We start from the raw sequence: 22,795 nt of genomic DNA, 5'->3' as shown, positions 1-22,795 counted from the left end.
AAACGTATCCTTTGCCTCCTTCCAAGACTACCAGAGCCTCATGTCTTCATAATATCGCCTCAGAATACAAAAATCGCATACTGCATGACCGCCCAAAGATTGTTCTCAATCTCCTGTCTCTTTCCCTTAGCATTTGTATCCCTGCTGCCATGCCCAAGACCGTGTGCATGACTCCGTAAATTTCTGACTACCTTTTGGTTAAATGTTGAGTGAAGTACATGGAGTACAAGCTCAAAGTCCTTTACTGTGCTCCCACCCCTGCCCTCCAAAATATATTTTTAGTCATGTGTGTCAGGTTAGGTTGAACTATATAAGAAAAGATGGTCTATAAACGATGCACTTTTTTTCAACGCTGGTATCCTTGCGAATGGGAACTCTTACCATTTTTTTCAGAAGAAATCAGAAATACAGATTTTATCCAGTGAAAAATTACACTTTTCAATGTCTTGGATAAAATTTTTCCTATGAAGCAATCTACTTTTTCCACTAGATGAGCCAAATAAAGCCGTTTACAGGCCCTGCTACCGAGATTTTTTGTTTCCTTTGTTCTGTTCTTCTTTCAGAGTACAAGTATACTTGGCGCTATTTTTTTCCCCTTAGTTTGCGGTTAGCAGCTTAGTAATTTTGCTAGATTTCTATGATGAATATTATTGTCAGAAATGACTTCTCTTGAAAATATAAGTGATATTACGTATTTCTAATTCCTTTTTATATTTGTATATGGTGAGTTGGGTATTTGGAACAACTATTTGATTATTTTTCTGAATTATCATGATTAGATAATTATTTTCATATTGCCTTCATTCCCATAGTCTAAATTAGATTCTTCTGATATAAAGATAATAATACATATTTTCATTTTTTCTTTTTATGTACTTTTTGTTAAAGGAGGAGTAGCATTGATGACACTGCTCTTCCTGGTATACTGTGAGCGTTGGTGCATGCAATGCTCATCTTGTTGTTTGTGTGTGTGGATAGATAGGCTAGATAGATAGATAGATAGATAGATAGATAGATAGATAGATAGATAGATAGATAGATAAAGAGTTATATAGTTATTTCCATTTTCCTGACTTTTATCTTTAGGAAGTAATTATAAAATTGACATTCTAAAATAATAACCACTTCACTCTGCTTTTTTTAAAATGTCTTTTTATAATGTAATTTTTATTTTATATACTTTCATATTTTTTATTATAGGAAAGATTTCAAAATAATAAAGAAGTAAATGGAAAATTATATTATGAGCTTTCATGTGCTCATCAAGTTATGATCTCATGGCCAAACATGTTTAAATTTATTTTTCTATGAATTCCTATAAAAATATATATTTCTGCCATCAACGCCCGCTCCCCCATCGCACTTATGAACATGAATTTTAATTTCAGTAAATGACATTTTGCTATATATCTCACCCAGTTTGTTACTGTTTGATTTTACTTCACGTAATGTGCTTAACCTTTACCATCTTGAAGTGCAGCATAGTATTTCATAGTCCGAAGCTGCCCTTTTCTCCAGTATTCGTCAACCAAATGGATTCCAATTCCCACTCACCACAGACAATGCCTTGATGAACATCCTCTGACTTACCATTCTGGACATTTGTGAGGATTTCTTCGGAGTAGATTTACTAGATTATAGAATAGATATTCATACTTAACCATGTACGGCCAAACGCATGTCAAAATAGATAACATTAGTCAACTCTCCTACCAGCAAGTCACCCCTTCATCCCTGCTCCCATTCGATGTTATCCAGTCTTCTATTTATAGACTAATGTTCAGTGTTTCTTATAGCTCATTGTTTTAATTTATAGTTCTCTCATCGTTCTCTTCCTGTGAAGAAACCACGTGTGGGGTTGCTGCGAGTCAGCATTGACTTGATGGCTGTGAGTTTCTTTTTTAATCTCTGATGGATCTGAGAATCCCTTCATATTATTAGTCTTTAGACTTTCCAAGTCTGAAATTGTTTGTTCATATTCTTTATTCATTTCCCTATTTGGATTCTTGAGTTTTCATCAATGTTTTCTAGGAGTTATATATTTTAGATCCTTATTTTGTGTTGGTGTGGGGAAAGGACTTCCTTTTACCCTAAAAGAAGTGGTCTTGGCTCATGGCTGTGCGGAGTTAATCCTTGGAGCAATCAGCATGCCTTGGTCTAGTACTTCCAAGTCTCACCTGAAAGTACGTGTTAGTGAATGAGGCTGGCCAAAAGACAATACAAGGGAGCTTCAAAAAGTTCTTGATAAAAAGGAATGAAAAGAAAATGTTTTTTTTTCCATGAAGTTTTGAAGTCCTTTCATACTGTAGTATCTCCCTTATATGAATAAACATATGTATGGAAATTAAAATGGTTGATGATTGCTTTAGGTGGCAGAGAAGAAGAAAAGGGTTTTTTTTGCTTAAGGTGCAATGAATGTATATTCTTGGTGGGAGGCTAGTTTGAAGAAGATGGCTATAATATTTGTACAGCTGGAATGTAATCAATGTCACTGAATTGGACACATAGAAATAGTTGAATTTATATTTGTTTTGTTCTATATGTTTTCACCAAGATTTTAAAAATTAAGATTTCCTTTAGATAAGGAAGGATTAATTTTTGTCGTAATAGAGTGGAATGGAAAAATCAAGAATTATTAGTTGCTTTTGAGTCTACTCTTGGCTTATACAGATCTTATGAATAGCAAAGGGAAATGCTGTTCCCTGGTCCTATTCTGTCTTCATAAGCATCGGTATGTGTGAGTACATTGCTAGGCTATTGTGTCACTCCATCTTAATGGGGGTTTTCTTTGACCCTCAATGTTACCAGCCAGTGTACTTCTTTTCTCGTGACTAGTCTTTCTAGATGATATGCTCAAAGTAAGACATAGTCTCACCATCCTCACTTCTAAGAAATATTTTCGTTGTGTTTCTCCTAAGACTGACTGCTTTGTTCTTTGGGGAGTCCACAGTATATTCCTTTTTCTTCATTAACCCCACTGTTGGAACTCATGCTTTCTGTCGTCCTTTTTCGTTATCTAATTTTTCTATGCATATGAGGCAGTCGAAAGACATGGCTTGGTTCGATGTGCTTTAGTCATCAAAGTGACAGATTTACTCTTAAAACCTCAAAGAGGACTTTCGCAGCATATGTGCTCAGTGCCCTACAGTGTTTTATTTTTTTTTAACTGCTGGGTCCTTGGACATTGATTACTGATTCAAATAAAATTAAATCATTGACAAACTCTACTTATTCTCCACTTACCATGATGTTTATAAATCTAATTCCCAAGATGTTACTTTCTTGACCTTCAAGTGTAAAGTCTTTGTCCTTCATGAGTACGCACTTTTAAGGTTCTTTTCGCTTTTTTGGCAAGTACCGGGCACCATCTGAAGATCACAGCTGTTAATGCGGCTTCTTCCAGTCCTAGTGCTCTTTCTTCATGTAGTCTACCTTCTCAAAATATTTGTTTAGCATACACATTAAATATGTAAGGTGAAAAGATATAATTAACTAGCACACCTTTTCCAATTTATACCACATAGTCGCTTTCATATCGGCTTCTTGGTTCATGCACAGGGCCCTCCTCCAGGATACAGTTCAAATGAAGGCTTCTGCCACCGTTGTGATTGTGTCTCATAGCTACCCTGTGGGCGGAATGGAACTATTCCCCCGAAGGTTCTAAGGCTGATAACCTTGAATGGCTCACTCTCTCATCTTTCTCCCAAGAAGTGGCTCCTGGATTTGAACTTGACCTCATGTTTAGCAACCCAACACCTAACCTACAATAATATCTAGGCTCCTTAGAGGACTGTTAGGTTTACTGAAATATTGTTACCTATAATTTGTTAAGATCCACTCAGTCAAGAGCCTTCACATAGTTGATAAGCAGGTAAACAACTTCTTCGTTTCCTCTGTTTTCAGCCACCCAAGATTAATCTGCCAACAGTAAAAATATCCTACATTCCATGTCCTCTTCTGAATTCAGTCAGTGTATACCTGAAATCAGTTTATAATTTATAGATTGTTATTTTGTCATATCTTGCCCTATCAGGAGTCTCCCTTTCCCCCCTTCTCTGCCGTCCATCTCCCAGTGAGGAGGTCACATGTGGATCCCTGCAATCATTTCCCCCTTTCCATCCCACTCACCCTCTACTCTCCCAGCATCGCCCCTCACACCCCTGGTCCTGAAGGTATCATCCACACTGGATTCCCTGTGCCTCCAGCTCCCATATGCACCAGTGTACAACCTCTGCCCTATCCCGCCGTGCAAGGTAGAATTCAGATCATGATAGTTGTGGGGAGGAAGCATCCAGGATCTGGGGAAAGCTGTGTTCTTCATCAGTACTACATCGCACCCTGACTGACCCATCTCCTCTCCTAAACCCCTCTGTGAGGGGATCTCCAGTGGCCGACAAATGGGCCTTGGGTCTCCACTCTGCACTTCTCCCTTCATTCACCATGGCATATATATATATATATATATATATACACACACACATGTGTACATATAAATATATATATCTTTTTATTTTTTTTGCATGATGCCTTATACCTGGTCCCTTTGGCACCTCATGATCGCACTGGCTGGTGTGCTTCTTCCATGTGGGCTTTGTTGCTTCTGAGCTAGATGGCCGCTTGTTCACCTTCAAGCCTTTAATACCCCAGATACTATCTCTTTCGATAGCCAGGCACCATCAGCTTTCTTCGCCACATTTGCTTATGTACCCGTTTGTCTTCAGCGATTGTATCAAGGAGGTGTGCAGCCAATGATATGCTTTTTTGATTTTGATGCCTGATAACTGATCCCTTCGTGACCACCCGATCACACAGACTGTGTGTTCTTCCTTGTGGGCTTTGTTGCTTCTGAGCTAGATGGCCGCTTGTTTATCTTCAAGCCTTTAAGACCCCAGACACTATCACTTTTGATAGCTGGGCACCATCAGCTTTCTTCACCACATTTACTTGTTCACCGACTTTGGTTTCAGCAGTTGTGTTGCGAGGGTGAGCATCGTAGAGTGCCAATTTAATAAAAGAAAGTATTCATGCATTGAGGGAGTGCTTGAGTAGAGGCCCAAGGCCCTTCCGCCACCTTAGTAATAAACCTATAAATATAGACACATAGATCTATTTCCCCATTCTCATATATATATTTGCATGTACATGTCTTTGTCTAGACCTCCATAAATGCCCCTTGATTCCTAGCTCTTTCCTCTATTTCCCTTGACTTTACTCCTGCCCCACTATCATGCTCCATTCTCACCTGGGCTACAGCTATCCCTCTTCTCTACGCAACCTTACCCTTGCTCATTCTCCACCAGGCCTGCTACTCCCCCCTCACTACCATTTTGGGTCCCATGTTGTTCCCTTGTCCCTGTGTTTGTTGACACCACTACCTTACCCCCCTACTTACCCCCACCCCAAGTCCCCCCAGAATTGTTGGTCCCATTGTTTTTCCTCCATATAGTTCATCCAGCCTGTCTTATTCAGACAGAAACTGTGGAGGCACTAACATGCACGAAAACAAGAGAGGAAAACAAAGCAACAGTATACAACCAGACAACAAAACAACAAAAACAAACCACTGACAGAGAACAAAACACTTCACGAAAGAAGAGCTTGTAGTTAGTTTAAGGATCATTTGTTGGCCCTTAGGAGCGTTTTCCAGTCCAGTCTGTTGGGGCACCACACCCTGGCTACAAAGTCTACTTTCAGGATTCCCTGGGGACCTTGCCACTCTATTCCCTTGCTGTTCCGATGCACTCCCCCAGTGCTTTGCCTCGGTGTGGTGGGATCAGATCAGGTACAATTCCCACACTGTGTCTCCGGTGCTGTCCCCTGTATCGCCCTTAGTCACTGATTGGCATCATTTCTCATAGTGGGGCCAGCCATGTTGTTCTCTCTGTGGACTGGCTGCTCTACTCAGGAATATCATCCTCACGGCCTGGTGGGCCAGGCTGTGTTCCACTCTCTCCTCCTCCCCTTTCATCTGCTCCTGTGTGCTCTGATCAGATATGTCCATCTCCCGGAGCTGTAGAATCAGTGTTGTCCTTTGAAACAAATTCTTCTCGGGGGAGGGGCAGGAATCCACTTAATTTTTGGTGCTGGGGCCAGCCTCCCAGACCTATTCACTGGTTCCCTACTCCACTCCGGGATATTGCATTCACACCTTGGGGCACTGGGTTGAAGTCTGGTCCCACTTTCCCTGTGGAGATATAAACAATACCCTCCCCTTGGGTGGATTAGTGCCCCATGCCCCCACTCCCCTTTTCTTCCTTATATTCATCCTTTTATTTTCCTTTCCCCACCTCCTCCACCATTGTCTACCATGTGCATCCCTGGTTTTGGTCTGATCTCTGCCATACTACACAGTCGTCACCCCACAAATGTTTGTATACAGTAGCTTTTTCCCCTATGCCACTTTTGCATTTTTTTTAATACTTACCTCATTGGGCTCATGTTGTACTTGTCCTTTTGTGTCTGACTTACTTCACTTAGCATGATTTCCTCCAGTTCTTCCCATGCCGCTATGTGCCTCAGACGTTCATCACTGCTTTTCAGTGATTCGTAGTACTCCATTGTTTGTATGTTCCACAATTTTTTAATCCAATCGTCAGTTGATAGAGATTTGTGATGCTTCCAGCTCCTTGCAATTGTGAACTGTACCGCAATGAACATTGGAGCACAGATGTCTGGTCTTGGTTTGTTTCTTGCCTCTTCTGGGTATATGCCCAGTAGGGGGATTGCTGGGTCATATGGTAATTCTATTTCCATCTGTTTTAGGTATCGTCAGATTGATTTCCATAGTGGCTGTACGTACTTATAGTCCCACCAGCAGTGGATGAGAGTTCCAGTCTCCCCACAGCCCCTCCAACACTTGTTGCTTTCTGATTTTTTGAATTGGGCTACCTTTGAGGGTGTCAAGTGGTACCTCATTGTTGTTTTAATTTGCATTTCTCTTATGGCTAAAGATCGGGAACATTTTCTCATATGTTTGTTGGCCGTTCGGATTTCTGCCCCTGTAAAATTTCTGTTCAAGTCCTTTGCCCACTTTTCAAGTGGACTATTGGTTTTTTTCTTTTTGGAAGCTATCAGAGTATTGTAGATTTTAGTAATAAGGCCTTTGTCTGATGTGTCATTGCTAAAGATGTTTTCCCAGTCTGTGGACTCTCTTATTACTCTCTTGGTGAATTCTTTCAATGTACACAAGTGCTTTATCTTCAGTATATCCCATTTGTCAATTTGTGCCTCATCTGTGTTTGTGTCCTTCCCTGTTTCTGATAGCCTGTGTATTCCCTGTGCCAAAGTTCTCAAGTTGGTCCCAATTCCCTCATTGATGGCCCTAATAGTTTGGGGTATAACTTCAAGGTCTGTGATCCACCTTGAGTTTATTCTTGTGCATGGGGTGAGATAAGGGTCTTGCTTCATTTTTCTGAATGTTGATATCCATTTTTTCCAGCACCACTTGTTAAAGAGGGCATCGGCTTCCCATTTGATATTTTTGGGGCCCTTATCAAAGATCAGCTGTCTGTATGCTGATGCTTTTATTTCTGGGTTTTCAGTTCTTTTCCATTGGTCTGAGTATCTGTCATTGTACCAATACCTTGCAGTTTTGAGAACTGTGGCTGCATAGTATGTGCCAAAGTCAGGTAAAGCAAGCCCTCCCACGGTGTCCTTCTTCTTGAGGAGTTCTCTGCTAATTCTGGGCTTCTTCCCTCTCCATATGAAGTTGGTAATCAGTTTTTCCATTTCTTTGAAGAAAGATGATGGTAATTGTATCGGGATGGCATTAAACTTATATAGTGCTTTTGGCAGAACTGACATCTTAACAATATTAAGTCTTCCAATCCAAGAGCATGGGATATTCTTCCATTTGTTGAGGTCGCTCTTGGATAGTGTTCTATAGTTTTCCCTATATAGATCTTTTGTTTTTTCAGTCAAGTGTATCCCTAGATATTTCAGTTTGTGTTTGGCTATTGTGAAGGATACCACCTTTTTGATCTCTTCTTCTGTGGTCTTATCTGATGTGTATAACAGTCCGATGAACTTCTGTTTGTTGATCTTGTATCCTTCCACTCTGCCGAACTCCTCTATTGCTTCCAGTACTTCCCTTGTGGAACTTTTGGGATTTTCCATATATAAAATCATATCATCTGCAAATAACAATAATTTCACCTTTCCTTCCCCAGATGAATACCTTTGATGTCACTTCTTTGCCTTATGCTGTTAGCTAAAACCTCCAGCACGATATTAAATAGGAGTGGGGACAAGGGGCATCTTTGTCTGGTCCCCTCTTTCAGTGGGATTGTGTTAGCCTTTTCTCCATTGACTACCACTTTGGCTGTTGGTTTTTCATTTATAGCTTGTATTGTCTTGAGGAACTTTCCTTCCATTCCTATCTTCGCTAGTGTCTTAAAAACAGGAATTGGTGTTGGATGTTGTCGAATGCTTTTTCTGCATCGATTGATATTATCATGTGATTCTTATACTTTTTCATGTCAATGTGACGAATAATACTAATGGTCTTTCGTATGTTGAACCATCCCTGCATCCCTGGTATGAATTCCACTTGGTCATGGTGAACTATTTGTTTTATATACTTTTGTATTCTGTTGGCTAGTATTTTTGCATCAATGTTCATTAGGGATATTGGTCTGTTGTTCTCGATTCTTGTGGGATCCTTGCCAGGTTTGGGTGTCAGTTATAATAACTTCATAGAAGGAGTTTGGGAGTTTGCCATCTTTTTCTATGTTCTGGAAAAGTTTGTGTAGGATTGGTGTTAGTTCTTTCCTGAATGCTTGGTAGAATTCTCCAGTGTAGCCATCTGGTCCAGGGGATTTTTTTGTTGGTAATCCTTAACAAAAACTTTAAAAGCAAAGAATTATAAAGAAAATATGCTTAACAAAATAGTTAGCCTTACTGTTACTAATAGAGGAAAACTTTTTAATACATATCTTAAAGCATTTACTCATGAATTGATTGTTGTGTTCAGTTCCAGAGTAATCAGTTTTCTATTTCACAATTTGTTTCATGTCATTGATTGCAATCCCCACAGAACAAAATTACTTCCCACTTTACTCTGTTTCCAGTTTGCATTCCTGTCTTTTCTAATGCCTCTTCCTGCCTTTTGAAGTGTATCCTTTGTCCAATACTGCCTTTTGATCTTGAATGGCTCATTTTCCTAAGGAGGGTGTACCTCCCTGTTATTGTTCACTTTATTAAAACAACTGCCATCAGTTAATTCCAGCTACATCTGTGCAGGACCCAGACGAGTGACCTCAGTTGTAGGTCTACAGGGTGACTAAGATGATAGTCTAATGGGCTCTACCACTCTACTCCACCAAAAATAAGTGTGGGCTTTTTTGTGATTTTTAGTTCTCCACAGTTTCTGCCACTCTACAGTGTTTTGTATCTTTGCTTAGGTGTACTTCTAAATATGTCCGCTTCTGAATGGGGATTGCAAATGGTACTGTTTTCCTTTTCAGAGTTCTCTTTATTAGTGTCAATGAAGCCATTCTGTATGTTTTTTATTTCTCTGCTCTGGCCCAGACTTGCATTACAGTAATGAGTAAGAGCAGTGAAATGACATCCTTGTCTGGTTCCCATTGGGAAAGGGAATGCTTCCAGTTTTTCTCTGTTGAATCTAATGTTGGTTTGTGTATATGCTGTTACTTTTGTTAAGGAATTGCTCTTATATTTGCATTTTCTTAAGTATTTTTATCAGAAAAGGATCTGAATTTTGCAAATGCATTGATTATTATGCTGTGCCCTTCCTTGGCTCTCGTGTTGCATTTTGCCTTGAAGTCTATTGTACCTGAGATTAAGGTCACTACTTCTGATTTTTTTTTAATTGCCGTTACCTTTTACTTTTAGTCTGCTTTTGTCTTTGTATCTAAGCTAGGTTTCTTCTTAGCATCATGTTGATGGGTCTTATGTCCTTATCTGTTCTGTTACTCTTCGCCTTCTTGCCTGGTGCTTTTAATTTATTCACATTCAATGTCATTATTGCTACAAATTGCCACTGCATTTTATTGTCTTCATTGTGTGTGTGTGTGTGTGTGTGTGTGTGTGTTTTGGTGGTGACTGTGATGGTTTTTTGTCCCTTAACTTTCAGTGCTGATTGCAGTTGTGTGTGAATTTTCTAGTAATATTTGCCTTGGCTGTTAACCTTACTGTTTATTGTTTTTGTGTGTGTGTGTGTTTTCCTCTTTTTTAAATTTTGATGTAGTTTCCGTGTTCTTTGATGTTATCTTGTTGCTTATTATCCTCTTCCCAGGGTTCTGACAGTCTCTTCTCACTTGGAAACTGCTTCACTTCCTCCCCAATAGAATGTTTCCTGTGCTCTTTCTCTGACTTTGTAATTTTCTGCAATGTAGAGTGATACTTGGTTCCCTATTTTGAATCTCATACTTTCTTTTTACTTTGAGATCTTCGGTAAGTGGGTTGAATTCTGTGTGGTGGCTTCTTGTATATTGATCCCAAGCTGATGACTGCAATTGTTGATTCTCTGTCTAGCAATGTTTAATAAGTTAATGCCTGGTTTTACAAATTTATATCTTTTTTTTGCTTATTTAAAAGTATCATATTTCTCCTACATATTTGAAGGATAATTTTTCTGGATATAAGATTCTTGGTAGGCTTTTTTTCTTCTTCTTTAACTTTTATGCTTACATGATTTTTGCAGAAAAACTCTAGGTTATTTCTCTGTGTTTATGTTTTTAGGGAACTTTTATTCCAGCAGTTCTTGGACTGTTTTCTCTAGTCTTGTTATCCTTATTATCTTTAATAGTGTCAATTCTTAGACTTCTGATATTTTGGCTTTTTATTCAATGTTCTTCACATAGATTGGTATTGAGAGATTTGTCTTCAAGCTCACGGATCGGCTTTCCATGGCTTCTATTTTACTGTTTGGCTTTTTCAAAGTCTTGTCTAATTATAATATATTAGTATTATTCTTATGGATTTCTTTTTTATTTTAGTTTTTTTTAAAACATTTTATTAGGGGCTCATACAACTCTTAACACAATCCATACATATACATACATCAATTGTATAAAGCACATCTGTACATTCTTTGCCCTAATAATTTTCAAAGCATTTGCTCCCCATTTAAGCCCTTTGCATCAGGTCCTCATTTTTTCCACTCCCTCCCTACTCTCCCCTCTCTCAAGAGCCCTTGATAATTTATAAATTGTTATTTTGTCATATCTTGCCCTATCCGGCGTCTCCCTGCACCCCCTTTTCTGTTGTCCATCCCCCAGGGAGGAGGACACATGTAGATCCTTGTAATCCGTTCCCCCTTTCCAACTCACCCACCCTCCACTCTCCCAGTATAGCCCTTCACGCCCCTGGTCCTGAAAGTATCATCTACCCTGGATTCTCTGTGCCTCTGGCTCTTATATGCACCAGTGTACAGCCTCTGCTCTCTCCAGACTTGCAAGGTAGAATTCAGATCATGGTAGTTGGGGGGTAGGAAGCATTTAGGAACTGGGGGATATCTGTATTCTTCATCGGTGCTACATCGCACCCTATATGACTCATCTCCTCCCCTAGACTCCTCTGTGAGGGGATCTCCAGTGGCCAGTGAATGGGCTTTGGGTCTCCACTCTGCACTTGCCCCTTCTTTCTCTATGGTAAGATTTTTTTTTTATGATGATGCCTTATACCTCATCCCTTTGACACCTCGTGTTCGCACAGGCTGGTGTGCTTCTCCCATGTGGGCTTTGTTGCTTCTGAACTAGATGGCTGTTTATTCACCTTCAAGCCTTTAAGACCCCAGACATAATCTCTTTTGGTAGCCGGGCACCATCAGCTTTCTTCGCCACATTTGCTTATGCACCCGTTCGTCCTCGGCGATCTTATCATGGAGGTGTGCAGCCAATTATATGTTTTTTTGTTCTTTGATGCCTGTTAACTGATCCCTTCGTGACCACATGATCACACAGACTAGTGTGTTCTTCCATGTTGGCTTTGTTGTTTCTGACCTAGATGACCGCTTGTTTATCTTCAAGCCTTTAAGACCCCAGACGCTATCTCTTTTGATAGCTGGGCACCATTAGCTTTCTTCACCACATTTATTTGTTCACCCGCTTTGGCTTCAACAGTTGTGTCGGGAAGGTGAGCATCATAGAATGCCAATTCAATAGAAGAAAGTATTCATGCATTGAGGGAGTGCTTGAGTAGAGGCCCAAGGTCCTTCCGCCACCTTAATACTAAACCTATAAATATAGACACATAGATCTATTTCCCCATCCTCATATATATATATTCGCATGTACATGTCTTTGTCTAGACCTCTATAAATACCCTTTGCCTCCCAGCTCTTTCCTCTATTTCCCTTGACTTTCCTCCTGCCCCACTATCATGCTCCGTCCCCACCTGGGTTACAGCTATACCTCTTCTTTACGTAACCTTACCCTTGATCATTCCCCGCCAGGCCTGCCACTCCCCCCTCACCACCAATTTGTATCCCATGTTGTTCCCTTGTCCCTGGGTTTGTTAACACCACTTCCTTACCCCCCACCTACCCCTATCCCAAGTCCCCCCGGAACTGTTGGTCCCGTTGTTTTTCCTCCAGATAGTTCATCCAGCCTGTCTTATTTAGACAGACCTGTGGATTTAATAACATGCACAAAAACAAGAGAGAGGAAAACAAAGCAACAGTATACAACAAAACAACAACAAACCACTGACAAAGAACAAAACAAAACACATCAAGAAAGAAAAGCTTGTAGTTAGTTCAAGGATCATTTGTTGGCCTTTAGGGGTGTTTTCCAGTCCAGTCTGTTGGGGCAAAGTCCACTTTCAGCATTCCCTGGGGACCTTGCCACTCCATTCCCTTGCTGTTCTGCTGCACTCCCCCAGTGCTTTGCCTCGGTGTGGTGGGATCAGGTCAGGTGCAATTCCCACACTGTATCTCCGGTGCTGTCCCCTGTAGCGCCCTTAGTCACTGAGGGGCATCATGTCTCATAGTGCGGCCATTCACTCTGTTGACTGTTGTCCTCTCTGTGGACTGGCTGCTCTAATCAGGAACATCATCCTCATGCCCTGGTGGGTCTTATGGATTTCTATTTGATGCTTTTTTATGACTTCTAGGTGATTTTTTTTTTGCTTTCTTTTTTGATAGCTCTTGTCTGGGTTTTCCGAGTTCTTCTAATTTTTTTTTTTTAACTATAGCTCTGTTTTCTTTTTCTCCATCTAGTTAAAGTACCTGGAAATCATTTTCCGAATTCCTTTTCTGATAGTTCCCATGCTTTTTCTTCCTCAAAAGAGGGGCCTTGATCACTTGTTTGTGCCCTTCTCCCTTTTCCTTCATATGAACTCAATTACCTTTTGTCCCCAAGATAGTGTTTTTTCCGCATCTTTTCTTCCATTTGTCGAATGTGTTGCAATGAGGTGGGGGCAATCCTTGCCCAACAGTTGTCGCTGTTGAATAGGTGGGCTGACTGTTTGTGTGGCCATTTGATTCCATCAGGTGGACCAGAAAAGGAAAAATAAAAAAACACTATGACACGAAGACACACACAAACAGGCCACTGTTTATTATCAAGGGCCCTTTCTTAAGGCTACTTCTGTTGTTGCCAGGGGTCGTTGACACCAGAAAGGTTTCACCCTTCTGATGCTGTAGTACCTGATTACCAAAACAAATTTTTTTTTAAAATCTTAAACGAAAAAAATCCTAGTCTGCCCTCTGATAGAGGAGTCACTTTTGTCGCAGGCTACTGCCCACAGTGCACGTCTTCACCAAAGCTGTGTGCTGGGCCTGAGTGGTAGGTCGAGCAAGGCCTCCAGTGCCACCAACCCAGGTGCTAAGCTGTGGGCCCTAGTTCCTTCTAGACCTCAGAGCACCACAGGGAAGCTGTGGTGGTTTCGCCTTCTGTTTTTAGGTCCCCTTGCGATGTGGCAATCCTGCTTCACTTTCAGGGTGTGGCCATCCTCTGGATGGACAAATGAGATTCCAGTTACTGCTCCCGCACTCACCCAGTGGGTGTGCAACCCAAGGAAGTGGCCACCTAGCCCTTAGCGGGGGTTCCTGAGCTCATTCTAATATGGGAATGGGGTTGGTCATCTCATAGTCGACCAGCTGAGAATTCGCTGTTCATCTTGATATTTTTGCATCGGTTCCAACCTTTAATCTTTTCTCTTGATATTTCGCTCACTTATTTTTCATTCTACAGAGATTCAGACTTCCAGGTTTTCTTCCTCATTTATTTTTTTCCATGTTTTCTTTGACGAGACAGTGTGGTGCATCTATCTAAAGCTCCATCTTTATAAGAAGTCTGGGTTTCCCCCATCCCCACCCCTTTTTTCTCCACCAGTTATTCCCCTGAGATTGTCTTAAGATTGTCATAAGCAACGCAGAAGACAAAGCCTCTCTCCTCTTAGAGCTTGGTGTCTACCTGGGGAGATTATATATAATGTATTTATACATAGGAATGACATGCTCTTTAAAAATTAAATGTGGTAAGAAACTAGAGATGAGTCCTGTGTTATCTTAGATAAGAATTGTCAGGGAGGACTTCTCTGAGAAAATTATATATAAACAGGAATTTTTTGAATTAGTTCATTTGTAACCCATGTCTGTGGGAATAGTATCTTACACAATGAAATAGAACAGCAAATGAAAAGCCAGTTGGGTCAGCAGGAACTTGTCGGTTTGAGGGAATAACAAGAAGTCTAGTACACTAATATGGAAAGATTCAGAGACATAATGGTTTGAAATAGCACGAACCACATATAGCAGAAATTTAGGTGAAAAGGAGCTATTGATGGGTTTTCAGCATAGACTGTTATTTGTGAAATTTTAAAACATTTTGGGAATTCATGTTTGATCTTTTAGGATTGCTAATTTGAGTGGCAAAATTATTATTTCAAAAAGCAACTTTAAAAAAATCATTTTATTGGGGGCTCATGCAGCTCTTATGCCAACCCATCCATCCACTGTGTCAAGCACATTTGTACATTTGTTGCCATCATCATTCTCAAAACATTTGCTTCTACTTGAGCCTTTGGTATCAACTCATTTCCCCCTGTCCCTTCCTCATGAACCCTTGATAATTTATATTTTTTCCTGTCTTACACTGACCAATGTCTCCCTTTACCCACGTTTCTGTTGTCCTTCCTCCTCTAGGGGATTATATGTAGATCATTGTGATAGTTTCCCCATTCTCCCCACCCCCCACCTTCCCCTTATCATCCTGGTATTGCTTTCTCATTATTAGTCCTGAGGGATTTTATCTGTCCTGGATTCCCTGTGTTGCGAGCTCTGATCTGTACCAGTGTACATGCTCTGGTCTAGCCAGATTTGTACGGTAGAATTGGGGTCATGATAGTCGGAGAGAAGAGAAAGCATTTAAGAACTAGAGGAAAGAAAAGTAACTCTTTTATTAGAGTCATAAAATAATGAATTTTTATACTATTAAAACTTAATGGCATTAGTAAAATGTTAAATATCATTTGAGTTATACACAAGGAAAGTAAGAGCAACACAAAGTGTTACAAGATATGCTAATATGCTTACAGAAGTAAAATGAAATGAAATGCAGAAGTACGAAATTATGTTACATAAGTTTTTTTTAATCGTTTTATCACAATCCGTACATACATCAATTGTGTAAAACACATTTGTAGATTCATTGCCCTCATCGTTCTCAAACCCATTTGCTCTCCACTGAAGTCCCTGGCATCAGGTCATTTTTTTCCTTTCCCTCACCACTAGCCCCTCCCTCATCAACCTTTGATAATTTATAAATTATTATTTTGTCATATCTTGCTCTGTCCTACCTCGCCCTTCACCCACTTTTCTGTTGTCGGTCCCTCATGGAGTAGGTCACATGTAGATCCTTGTAATCAGTTCCCCCTTTCCAACCCACCCTCCCACTACCCTCCCAGTATTGCCACTCACACCACTGGTACTGAAAGGGTCATCTGCACTGGGTTCCCTGTGTTTCTGGTTCCTGTCTGTACCAGTGTACATCCTCTGGTCTAGCCAGACTTACAAGGTAGAATTGGGATCATGATAGTGGGAGGGGGATGAAGCATTTAGAAACTAGAGGAAATTTGTATTTTGCATCATTGCTACATCGCACCTGGTCTGGCTTGTCCCCTCCCCGAGACTGCTCTGCAAGAGGATCACCAGTGGCCTACAAATGGGCTTTGGGTCTCCACTCCGCACTCCCTACCTCATTCACTATGGGAAGATTTTTTGTTCTGATGCTGCCTGATACATGATCCCTTCGACACCTCGTGAGCACATACTGGTGTGCTTCTTCCATGTGGACTTTGTTGTTCTGAGCTAGATGGCCACTTGTTTACCTTCAGACTTTTAAAACCCCAGATGCTATCTCTTTTGATAGCTGTTCACCATCAGCTTTCTTCACCACATTTGCTTATTCAACCGCTTTGTCTTCAGCAGTTATGTCGGGAAGGTGAGCATCATAGGATGCCAATTTAATAGAAGAAAATATTCTTGCATTGAGGGAGTACTTGAGTGGAGGGCCAATGTCCTTCTGCTACCTTAATACTAAACCTGTAAATATATGCACATAGATCTAATTCTCCATCCTCATATATAAATACATTTGCATATATACATGTCTTTATCTAGACCTCTATAAATGCCCTTTGCCTCCCAGCTCTTTCCTCTATTTCCTTTGACTTTCCTCCTGTCCCACTATCATGCTCAGTCCCCACCAGGGTTTCAGCAATTCCTCTTTGTTACATTACCCTTAATTATGCCCTACCAGGCCTCCTGCATCCTCCTCACCACCAATTTGTATTACTTGTTGTTCCTTTGTCCCCGGGTTTGTTAACACCACTTCCTTTTCCCCCACTTCCCCCTCTCCCATGTCCCCCGGAACTGTTGGTCCCGTTGTTTTCTCCTCCAGATTGCTCATCCAACCTATCTTATTTAGACAGACCTGGTTACATAAGTTAAATTGTAAAAACATTTTATAAATTTATAATTATAAACTATTCTTATATTTATAAACATATATCTATAGACCTAAACATAATTATAAGAACAATATTATAGAGAAACTATATGAAATAAGAGAGATAACAGAATTCGTGATAAAATTTCTTTGGAATATGAAGAAAGTACATTAAAATAGTAGCTTAATGAGTACCAAATCTATTTGGCAGATAAAGAAATATTTCTGGGTTTAACTCACATACTAATAGAGCTCCAACTACATAAAAATACAAAATTCTATTCTCTAATATGAGGGTAAGTCGGAAAAGTACTGCTACTAGGGTTCTAGTTCAGACGTACCCAGGTTTATTTCAAACGAAACATTTAAACATGTCTTTGTGGTCTGTGGATGGCTGCAGACAAGTTCTCTCCGTAATAGCTTAGTCTTGAAGCAAAACTAAAAGGAAACCATTGTAGTCTCAGATTGAGATGCCGTTCCTCGATAATAAGAATCACGTGCGTGTCTAAATCAAGGTGCTGCCTCTGAAGAACCTTGCTTCTTCCATCCTCTGACAGCTGCTGCACCCCACTGATGACCACTTCATTCCAGTCTCTGCTCCTTTGGCCCCTTTGTCTTCTCTCTCTGTGACTAATCCTCTTCTTCTGGTTGGTTTTCTCCCTCGCTTCCTCCTTGTATTTTTCCCTTGCTTCCCACCTGTGATTGCTTTTAGAAACCCCATGTATACTCCATGTCAATCTTCTGTTTAAAAATCCCCAATTTACTGTTTGTTTTTAAATTTATTATTAGCTAGGTATTAATACGTATATTACTCCATAATTCAGTCACATCAAGCAGAATTCTCTTGATCTCTCTGTCTGTCTGTCTTTGTTTTATACACACATGTATACGTATATCCATACACATCCTTGATTTAACCGCATTTAGAAAACTCCTTTCTCTTATACAGTAACACTTACAGATGCAGGGGTTAGGACATGTCCTATCTTTAAGTGACTGTTACTCATCCTACATGTATATATTGAATTAACCGCCTTCTGCACATAGAGTGGTACTAGCTATGCACTATATTTGGGAGAACTAGCAAAGTATCACCTCAGTAATAATTGAGAAAAAAGTCACACATCATGTTCTGTAGGATTTAATTTTCTTACAGGACCCTGGTTAAAAATGGCATGAAGTGACAGCATAAATAAGATTATAAATACCAGAAGAGGAACCAAATAAATGCTGGAATATAGTTGATCATAAAGGAAGCATCTCATATCAGTGAGAGGAAAATAGAATGTTGGGTTATGAAGCAACCTATCAGCCATCTGGAAAGAGAAGTTTGAGCCACACCTCACAACATACAAGATACATTTTAATTGGGCCAAATATGTACATTTAAAAAAGGAAGCCATAAAGATTCTTAGAAAAATGGATAATTTGCTTTGTTTATTATATTCTTATTAATAACTTAAAAGGGAGGAGATATCTAAACAAAGTTTAGGATATGTGATACCTGGTGGGTGGAGGGGAAGGTGTGGTAGAAAGGGGGGAACTGATTACAAGGATCTACATGTAACCTCCTCCCTGGGGGACGGACAACAGAAAAGTGGGTGAAGGGAGACAACGCACAGTGTAAGATGCAACAAAATAATAATAATTTATGAATTATGGAGGGTTCATGAGGGAGGAGCGAAATGAGCTGATTTTGGGGGTTCAAGTGGAAAGCAAATGTTTCAAGAATGCTGACAGCAACAAATGTACAGATATGCTTGACACAATGGATGTATGTATGGATTGTGATAAGAATTCTACGAGCCCCCAATAAAATTATTGTTTAAAAAAACAAAACAAAAATCTGTATACTAATCTTTGCCACAATTGGGGGAATAATTATTACATGAACAACAGTGACTACAAGGAAGAAGAAAATATTCTAGAATTGAATATGATGACAATTGTACAACTCTTCATATGATTGAATTATTGAGTTGTTTGACATGTGGCTAAAGTGCTAATAAAACTGATGAGAAAACAGAAAAAAAAATTAGGATCCATAAATGGAAATAACTAATAAATCTGACCACATTAATAAAGGAAAAAGAGAAACTGCAAGTACTGAAAATAACTATTTGCGATTCAGATTGATAAGAAGAAGCTAAGTTTCTTAAAATAATAAAAAGGCAAAAACATTATAGGAAAATGGGCAAAGAATTTAAACAGGCTGTTTGCAGAAAAACAAAGACAACTTGTTCTTCCAATCAAACCAAGCTCATTGTCATCGAGCCAATGTGACCCTGCAGCACAGGGTAGAACTGTCCATGTGAGTATGCAAGACTAATTATTGATGAGAGTACAAAGACCTGTCTTTCTCCAGAAGAATACCTGGTAGTTTTGAACTGTTGACTTGGCAGTTGGCAACCCAATTCATAATTACTTTGCCACCAAGGCTCAGTGGTTCTTAAGCATATAAAAATTTCAACCTACTAAACCGATTTAACCCACAATGAAACACTATTTTTTCTTTCTGAGAATTTTCAGGTGTCCCAAAGGTTGCTACATTGCTCTTGGTGACACTGAGTTAAGGTAGACATTCTTTTCTGTTGATGGCGGATGTGTAAACTGGCACCAGCCCTATAGAGGGAGGGTAATTTGATAGTCACCCAATTCAAGAAGCCTGCAGTTTCGCAAAAGGGAACTAATAGATAATGGAATTTTTCTGTCAACTTTTTCCTCCATTATATTGGGAACTCTACAGATATTATAATAATCCATAGTTCAGTTAGATGAAACATGATTGTATAATTGTTGCCACCATTTTCAAAACATTTTCTTCTTGTACTCTTTGGTATCAGCTCCTCTTAATCCCCACCCTCCACTACCCTACCTCTCAAGAACCCTTGTTATTTTAATAATATTATTGTTATTCCTTCCACCCCCCATATTTTACCCATCCAACGTACCTGTTCTCCAGCCATTGTTATTTGTTCTCCTGGAGGGGGGTGAGATAGTCATCATTGCTATCAACCCCTCCCCTTTCTGTCCCCTCAGGAAATCATTACTACTGTTACAATTCCTGAAGGTTTCTCTATCTTGGATTTCATGCATCAAATGATCTTAATTATATACATGAACATATGAATGCATAACAGGATTAATGAGGTAAAACTAAGACCATAATAGTAGGGGGAGGAAATATTAAAGAACTAGAAGATTGCTATGTGTTTCAACGGTGCTATACTGGACCCTGGATGTATCATCCCTTCTGCGTGGCCCTTCTGTGAGGGACTGTACATTTATCTTACAGGTGGTTTACAGGTCTCCACTTTGTGCTTCTTTTCGTCAGTTTGGTTTCTTGTTTTTGAACTTCTGATACTTATTCCCCTCAACACCTCTTTATCACACCGGCTGGTGTGTTTATTCCATGTGGACTTTGTTGCTTCCCTGCTAGATGGCTACTTGTTCAATTTCAAGCCTTTAAGACCCCAGATTCTATATCTTCTGATAGCCAGGCACCCTCAGCTTTCTTCACCACACTTGCTTATGCACATACTTGGACTTCAGTGATCATGCCAGGAACCTATGAACTTTTAATGCTTCCCTATACTTTGACATTTACCTGTTGCTGTCTATATTTCACACATGTATTTTTATAGTTTTCTTGTTTTAGCAGAAAAGTGACATGATCTAAATTAAAATCACCCAGGAAAATTTTAAAGATAGTGGTGCCTTAGACAAGATAAATAGTGGTAAAAGGTGAGAAGCGGTTAGACTTTAGATGTATGTTGCAGTGAGAGACTATATGTGGAGTGAGTGAGAGAGAAAACAGGAAGGGGAAGGTGTGGAAACATTATCTAGAAAAATGGGAGATGAATGAAATAGAAATGTAATATGATTTCCTTAGAGCGCTTCAGTCATTCATTAATTTAAAGTGAGAGCAATCAGTGTGGGTAAGGATCTTTCCCCAGCTATATTCAGCTGTGTGGGATAGGCCTTCTAAGGTGAAGAGATGCCTCTGTGTCGTCCTATGGAAAGATGTGCTTGTTAAATAAAAGGACAAGTTACAGAACATTCGCCATAGAGAATATGTTCACATTTGGGGGAAAACATTTTCAAGAAGCACATATATTAATTATTTCTATAAACCTTAAGTACATTTTCCCAATGTTTAGCTGAACATGGTTGTCGTATGATCATGCTGAAGCACGAAAAACCCTAAATAGAACAACATTGTTATTTTTCCTTTATTTAAAGGTGATAAATATAAGGTAGGTCTCATGTATAATACAGATGTGATAGGTGGATAGTGGCCATTTTTGAGACATGAATGTATATTCTTTTAAACATTAACATAACCTTTAACATTAAATATATTGCTTATTTTATATTTTAATACAGTATTTTAAATTGTTTACAGGAATTGTGCTGTTCAGCATTTGTTTACTTGAAATGATTAAAAGTCATAGTGTGTAAGTAATTTTGTGAAACCTTGAACCAACTCTGATGAACTATCAGAGAAGTCAAATGCATTGTAGTCCCATTGAACCTCTAGTGAACAAAGCAGGGAAAACAACATGAAAGGGGCTTGGGGACACTTCACAATTGTTCAATAGAAATGTTGTAGACCTAACCAAACATATAGACGTTAATAACAAACAAAATATAGAACATAGGTGAACTCCTTGTAAGCCATGATGTTACATCTTTAAGCTAAAGATGTGGAATGAAGACGCCATGAGCCGTTGGAGGCAACATTTCACCTGACCCATAACTGAATTTTAAAGGGTACTAAGTTACTACTTACCTTGGGTGAAAGACAGAAGTATAGTGATCTTTACAAATTATTAAACTTTTGAGAGCATTCAGTCACAGTGGACTATATCAATAAACAGGTAATAATTTATCATTATAAATATCTGGTACATCCCCCTTTTAAAAGCACTCATTGGGCCCTTTGCCAGTGACCCACTGAGCCGTCAAAAAGACCAGATTAAGAACACCACATTTGGGTGAAGCGGCAACATCTTGTGTTGTTCAGCTTCAATCGGTGATGTGACAGAAGTAAAAAATATATACCATATATACTCGAATATAAGCTGACCCGAGTATAAGCCAAGGTCCCTAATTATTACCGGGGAAACCAGAGAAACTGATGGACTCGAGTATAAGCCTGGGTGGAAAATTCAGAAGCTATTGGTGAGTTTCAATCATCAAAACAAATGTAAATAAAATTACTAAAAATTAAGACATCAGTGTGGTAATGTATTTAAATGTTTATTTTAAATTAAAAACATCAATAAAAGGACAAGTCATTTAACATTAGTAAACCAGCACAGTAAGTGGAAAATAGGTTCAACAAAAACAAAGGAGTACTATTCCCTGAGCTCAATCAGCAACCAAGCTAAAAAGTAAAGAGTTAAAATCCTTTAAAGCTAGATTCCTCTCAGCTGGTGTGAGGTCATCATAGACGCTGTCCTCACTGAGATTGCCGTCATCACCATCACTGCTGTCATTTTCATACAAAGCGCAGTCTTCACTGCCATCCATAGCATGACTAATACTACATTTCTGGAAGGCACGTCGCACCATGTCTTCTGGAATGTCTTCCCATGCATCTCGAACGAACTTTGCTATTAACTCTATGTCAGGCTTCATGAGATTTCCTCCTTTTGTTAGTTGGGCTTGACCAGATGACATCCATTCATGCCACATACCTGTGTATAAGCCAAACCTGTTTTTCAGCACATTTTTTGTGCTAAAAAACTCGACTTATCCACGAGTATATATGGTATATCTGGTAGAATATTGGATTGCCATGGATAGAGTTGAGATAGGTCTGTAGTATCCTTGCCCGTAGCAACCACCCCTCTCCCTACCAGCACCATCATTTCTAA

At 39.5% G+C, this 22,795-nt stretch overlaps 1 protein-coding gene and 1 non-coding gene across 8 annotated transcripts in view; both read left to right on the top strand.

Moving 5' to 3' along the window:
* MBD5 (methyl-CpG binding domain protein 5) overlaps window positions 1-22,795 on the top strand; it is a 457,957-nt gene that overhangs the window by 162,127 nt on the left and 273,035 nt on the right. For 2 of the 7 annotated variants that reach the window (XM_075529834.1, XM_075529831.1), the window contains exon 3: window positions 1,817-1,888. The exons of the other annotated variants lie outside the window; for them this stretch is intronic. The gene's annotated coding sequence lies outside the window, so the exon portion shown is untranslated. The remainder of the gene's footprint in view (window positions 1-1,816; window positions 1,889-22,795) is intronic. 7 annotated transcript variants of the gene reach the window in all.
* LOC142425240 (small nucleolar RNA SNORA21) lies at window positions 21,828-21,962 on the top strand. The gene has a single exon (XR_012779589.1). It is a non-coding gene; the product is annotated as a small nucleolar RNA SNORA21 (small nucleolar RNA).

The sequence above is a fragment of the Tenrec ecaudatus genome, chromosome 13, assembly GCF_050624435.1.
Source record: "Tenrec ecaudatus isolate mTenEca1 chromosome 13, mTenEca1.hap1, whole genome shotgun sequence".
In the NCBI taxonomy this organism is placed as follows: domain Eukaryota; kingdom Metazoa; phylum Chordata; class Mammalia; order Afrosoricida; family Tenrecidae; genus Tenrec; species Tenrec ecaudatus.
The sequence above is the reverse complement of the archived record's forward strand: the minus strand, read 5'-3'. Positions and strand labels throughout refer to the sequence as shown.